Source organism: Schistocerca serialis, unplaced genomic scaffold, assembly GCF_023864345.2.
Source record: "Schistocerca serialis cubense isolate TAMUIC-IGC-003099 unplaced genomic scaffold, iqSchSeri2.2 HiC_scaffold_1352, whole genome shotgun sequence".
Lineage (NCBI taxonomy): Eukaryota > Metazoa > Arthropoda > Insecta > Orthoptera > Acrididae > Schistocerca > Schistocerca serialis.
This window is the reverse complement of record NW_026047572.1, coordinates 1,813,678-1,820,156: the sequence shown is the minus strand read 5'-3', so window position 1 is coordinate 1,820,156 and position 6,479 is coordinate 1,813,678.

The following is a 6,479-nucleotide window of genomic DNA, read 5'->3' as shown; positions in this document are numbered from 1 at the left end:
AAATAAATTTCGCCGAGTGACGAGGCATTTGCCTACCTTAAGAGCGTCATAGTTACTGCAGGCAGCTGCTCCCCCTACTTTGAATCTTTCCTCCCTTTAAATCGTACTGTGGCCAGTCCTGCAGAAGCGATACGCCACCACCTGTCCATGTTACCGTTGTCTGAGTTACTTCAACGACGATTTCCTCGAGTTTTCAAATAAATTTCGCCGAGTGACGAGGCTTTGGCTACCTTAAGAGAGTCATAGTTACTGTTGCCAGCTGCTCGACCTACCTTCTTTCTTTCCACTCTTTAATTATTACTGTGGTCAGTCCTGCAGGAGCAATATGCCACTACATGTAAACCTTAACGTTGTATGAGCTACCTTATCGAAGATATCCTCGAGTTTTCAACAAAAAATTTCACATGGTGACGATTCATTTGGCTACCTTAAGAGAGTCATAGTACTCCTGCCTGCTGCTCCCACTTTTCTAAGCCCATTCTCTCTATCATTCTTGGTATGGCCTGTCCTATGGAACCGATGTGCCACTGTATGTCCACGTTAACGTCGTCACTGTTACTCCCACTACGAGTCTCTCGAGTTAGCATATGTACCTCGCCGGATGACGAGGCATTTGGCTACCTTATAAGCGTCATAGTTACTGCAGCCAGCTGCTCCCCCTTCTTTGAATCCTTCCTCCCTTTAAATCGTACTGTGGTCAGTCCTGCAGAAGCAATACGCCACCACCTGTCCATGTTACCGTTGTCTGAGTTACTTCAACAACGATTTCCTCGAGTTTTAAAATAAATTTTGCCGAGTGACGAGGCATTTGGCTACCTTAAGAGCGTCATAGTTACTGCAGGCAGCTGCTTCCCCTTCTTTGAATCTTTCCTCCCTTTAAATCGTACTGTGGTCAGTCCTGCAGAGCGATACGCCACCACCTGTGCATGTTACCGTTGTCTGATTTACTTCAACGACGATTTCCTCGCGTTTCCAAATAAATTTCGCCGAGTGACGAGGCATTTGGCTACCTTAAGAGCGTCATAGTTACTGCAGGCAGCTGCTCCCCCTTCTTTGAATCTTTCCTCCCTTTAAATCGTACTGTGGTCAGTCCTGCAGAAGCGATACGCCACCACCTGTCCATGTTACCGTTGTCTGAGTTACCACAACAACGATTTCCTCGAGTTTTCAAATAAATTTCGCCGAGTGACGAGGCATTTGGCTACCTTAAGAGAGTCATAGTCACTGCAGCCAGCTGCTCCTCCTTCTTTGAATCTTTCCTCCCTTTAAATCGTACTGTGGTCAGTCCTGCAGAGCGATACGCCACAACCTGTACATGTTACCGTTGTCTGATATACTTCAACGACGATTTCCTCGAGTTTTCAAATAAATCTCGCCGAGTGACGAGGCATTTGGCTACCTTAAGAGAGTCATAGTTACTGCAGCCAGCTGCTCCCCCTTCTTTGAATCTTTCCTCCCTTTAAATCGTACTGTGGTCAGTCCTGCAGAGCGATACGCCACCACCTGTGCATGTTACCGTTGTCTGATTTACTTCAACGACGATTTCCTCGCGTTTTCAAATAAATTTCGCCGAGTGACGAGGCATTTGGCTACCTTAAGAGCGTCATAGTTACTGCAGGCAGCTGCTCCCCCTTCTTTGAATCTTTCCTCCCTTTAAATCGTACTGTGGTCAGTCCTGCAGAAGCGATACGCCACCACCTGTCCATGTTACCGTTGTCTGAGTTACTTCAACGACGATTTCCTCGAGTTTTCAAATAAATTTCGCCGAGTGACGAGGCATTTGGCTGCCTTAAGAGAGTCATAGTTGCTGCTGCCAGCTGCTCGACCAACTTTCTTTCTTTCCACTCTTTAATTATTACTGTGGTCAGTCCTGCAGGAGCAATATGCCACTACATGTAAACCTTAACGTTGTCTGAGCTACCTTAACGAAAATATCCTCGAGTTTTCAAAAAAAAATTTACATGGTGACGAGGCATTTGGCTACCTTAAGGGAGTCATAGTACCCCTGCCTGCTGCTCCCACTTTTCTAAGCCCATTCTCTCTATCATTCTTGCTATGGCTGTCCTACAGAACCGATGTGCCACTATATGTCCACGTTAACGTCGTCTCTGTTACTCCCACTACGAGTCTCTCGAGTTAGCAAATGTACCTCGCCGGATGACGAGGCATTTGGCTACCTTATAAGCGTCATAGTTACTGCAGCCAGCTGCTCCCCCTTCATTGAATCCTTCCTGCATTTAAATCGTACTGTGGTCAGTCCTGCACAAGCAATACGCCACCACCTGTCCATGTTACCGTTGTCTGAGTTACCACAACAACGATTTCCTCGAGTTTTAAAATAAATTTCGCCGAGTGACGAGGCATTTGGCTACCTTAAGAGAGTCATAGTTACTGCAGCCAGCTGCTCCCCCTTCTTTGAATCTTTCCTCCCTTTAAATCGTACTGTGGTCAGTCCTGCAGAGCGATACGCCACCACCTGTGCATGTTACCGTTGTCTGATTTACTTCAACGACGATTTCCTCGCGTTTTCAAATAAATTTCGCCGAGTGACGAGGCATTTGGCTACCTTAAGAGCGTCATAGTTACTGCAGGCAGCTGCTCCCCCTACTTTGAATCTTTCCTCCCTTTAAATCGTACTGTGGCCAGTCCTGCAGAAGCGATACGCCACCACCTGTCCATGTTACCGTTGTCTGAGTTACTTCAACGACGATTTCCTCGAGTTTTCAAATAAATTTCGCCGAGTGACGAGGCTTTGGCTACCTTAAGAGAGTCATAGTTACTGTTGCCAGCTGCTCGACCTACCTTCTTTCTTTCCACTCTTTAATTATTACTGTGGTCAGTCCTGCAGGAGCAATATGCCACTACATGTAAACCTTAACGTTGTATGAGCTACCTTATCGAAGATATCCTCGAGTTTTCAACAAAAAATTTCACATGGTGACGATTCATTTGGCTACCTTAAGAGAGTCATAGTACTCCTGCCTGCTGCTCCCACTTTTCTAAGCCCATTCTCTCTATCATTCTTGGTATGGCCTGTCCTATGGAACCGATGTGCCACTGTATGTCCACGTTAACGTCGTCACTGTTACTCCCACTACGAGTCTCTCGAGTTAGCATATGTACCTCGCCGGATGACGAGGCATTTGGCTACCTTATAAGCGTCATAGTTACTGCAGCCAGCTGCTCCCCCTTCTTTGAATCCTTCCTCCCTTTAAATCGTACTGTGGTCAGTCCTGCAGAAGCAATACGCCACCACCTGTCCATGTTACCGTTGTCTGAGTTACTTCAACAACGATTTCCTCGAGTTTTAAAATAAATTTTGCCGAGTGACGAGGCATTTGGCTACCTTAAGAGCGTCATAGTTACTGCAGGCAGCTGCTTCCCCTTCTTTGAATCTTTCCTCCCTTTAAATCGTACTGTGGTCAGTCCTGCAGAGCGATACGCCACCACCTGTGCATGTTACCGTTGTCTGATTTACTTCAACGACGATTTCCTCGCGTTTTCAAATAAATTTCGCCGAGTGACGAGGCATTTGGCTACCTTAAGAGCGTCATAGTTACTGCAGGCAGCTGCTCCCCCTTCTTTGAATCTTTCCTCCCTTTAAATCGTACTGTGGTCAGTCCTGCAGAAGCGATACGCCACCACCTGTCCATGTTACCGTTGTCTGAGTTACCACAACAACGATTTCCTCGAGTTTTCAAATAAATTTCGCCGAGTGACGAGGCATTTGGCTACCTTAAGAGAGTCATAGTCACTGCAGCCAGCTGCTCCTCCTTCTTTGAATCTTTCCTCCCTTTAAATCGTACTGTGGTCAGTCCTGCAGAGCGATACGCCACAACCTGTGCATGTTACCGTTGTCTGATATACTTCAACGACGATTTCCTCGAGTTTTCAAATAAATCTCGCCGAGTGACGAGGCATTTGGCTACCTTAAGAGAGTCATAGTTACTGCAGCCAGCTGCTCCCCCTTCTTTGAATCTTTCCTCCCTTTAAATCGTACTGTGGTCAGTCCTGCAGAGCGATACGCCACCACCTGTGCATGTTACCGTTGTCTGATTTACTTCAACGACGATTTCCTCGCGTTTTCAAATAAATTTCGCCGAGTGACGAGGCATTTGGCTACCTTAAGAGCGTCATAGTTACTGCAGGCAGCTGCTCCCCCTTCTTTGAATCTTTCCTCCCTTTAAATCGTACTGTGGTCAGTCCTGCAGAAGCGATACGCCACCACCTGTCCATGTTACCGTTGTCTGAGTTACTTCAACGACGATTTCCTCGAGTTTTCAAATAAATTTCGCCGAGTGACGAGGCATTTGGCTGCCTTAAGAGAGTCATAGTTGCTGCTGCCAGCTGCTCGACCAACTTTCTTTCTTTCCACTCTTTAATTATTACTGTGGTCAGTCCTGCAGGAGCAATATGCCACTACATGTAAACCTTAACGTTGTCTGAGCTACCTTAACGAAAATATCCTCGAGTTTTCAAAAAAAAATTTACATGGTGACGAGGCATTTGGCTACCTTAAGGGAGTCATAGTACCCCTGCCTGCTGCTCCCACTTTTCTAAGCCCATTCTCTCTATCATTCTTGCTATGGCTGTCCTACAGAACCGATGTGCCACTATATGTCCACGTTAACGTCGTCTCTGTTACTCCCACTACGAGTCTCTCGAGTTAGCAAATGTACCTCGCCGGATGACGAGGCATTTGGCTACCTTATAAGCGTCATAGTTACTGCAGCCAGCTGCTCCCCCTTCATTGAATCCTTCCTGCCTTTAAATCGTACTGTGGTCAGTCCTGCAGAAGCGATACGCCACCACCTGTCCATGTTACCGTTGTCTGAGTTACTTCAACGACGATTTCCTCGAGTTTTCAAATAAATTTCGCCGAGTGACGAGGCTTTGGCTACCTTAAGAGAGTCATAGTTACTGTTGCCAGCTGCTCGACCTACCTTCTTTCTTTCCACTCTTTAATTATTACTGTCGTCAGTCCTGCAGGAGCAATATGCCACTACATGTAAACCTTAACGTTGTATGAGCTACCTTATCGAAGATATCCTCGAGTTTTCAACAAAAAATTTCACATGGTGACGATTCATTTGGCTACCTTAAGAGAGTCATAGTACTCCTGCCTGCTGCTCCCACTTTTCTAAGCCCATTCTCTCTATCATTCTTGGTATGGCCTGTCCTATGGAACCGATGTGCCACTGTATATCCACGTTAACGTCGTCACTGTTACTCCCACTACGAGTCTCTCGAGTTAGCATATGTACCTCGCCGGATGACGAGGCATTTGGCTACCTTATAAGCGTCATAGTTACTGCAGCCAGCTGCTCCCCCTTCATTGAATCCTTCCTCCCTTTAAATCGTACTGTGGTCAGTCCTGCAGAAGCAATACGCCACAACCTGTGCATGTTACCGTTGTCTGATATACTTCAACGACGATTTCCTCGAGTTTTCAAATAAATCTCGCCGAGTGACGAGGCATTTGGCTACCTTAAGAGAGTCATAGTTACTGCAGCCAGCTGCTCCCCCTTCTTTGAATCTTTCCTCCCTTTAAATCGTACTGTGGTCAGTCCTGCAGAGCGATACGCCACCACCTGTGCATGTTACCGTTGTCTGATTTACTTCAACGACGATTTCCTCGCGTTTTCAAATAAATTTCGCCGAGTGACGAGGCATTTGGCTACCTTAAGAGCGTCATAGTTACTGCAGGCAGCTGCTCCCCCTTCTTTGAATCTTTCCTCCCTTTAAATCGTACTGTGGTCAGTCCTGCAGAAGCGATACGCCACCACCTGTCCATGTTACCGTTGTCTGAGTTACTTCAACGACGATTTCCTCGAGTTTTCAAATAAATTTCGCCGAGTGACGAGGCATTTGGCTGCCTTAAGAGAGTCATAGTTGCTGCTGCCAGCTGCTCGACCAACTTTCTTTCTTTCCACTCTTTAATTATTACTGTGGTCAGTCCTGCAGGAGCAATATGCCACTACATGTAAACCTTAACGTTGTCTGAGCTACCTTAACGAAAATATCCTCGAGTTTTCAAAAAAAAATTTACATGGTGACGAGGCATTTGGCTACCTTAAGGGAGTCATAGTACCCCTGCCTGCTGCTCCCACTTTTCTAAGCCCATTCTCTCTATCATTCTTGCTATGGCTGTCCTACAGAACCGATGTGCCACTATATGTCCACGTTAACGTCGTCTCTGTTACTCCCACTACGAGTCTCTCGAGTTAGCAAATGTACCTCGCCGGATGACGAGGCATTTGGCTACCTTATAAGCGTCATAGTTACTGCAGCCAGCTGCTCCCCCTTCATTGAATCCTTCCTGCATTTAAATCGTACTGCGGTCAGTCCTGCACAAGCAATACGCCACCACCTGTCCATGTTACCGTTGTCTGAGTTACTTTAACAACGATTTCCTCGAGTTTTAAAATAAATTTCGCCGAGTGACGAGGCATTTGGCTACCTTAAGAGAGTCATAGTTA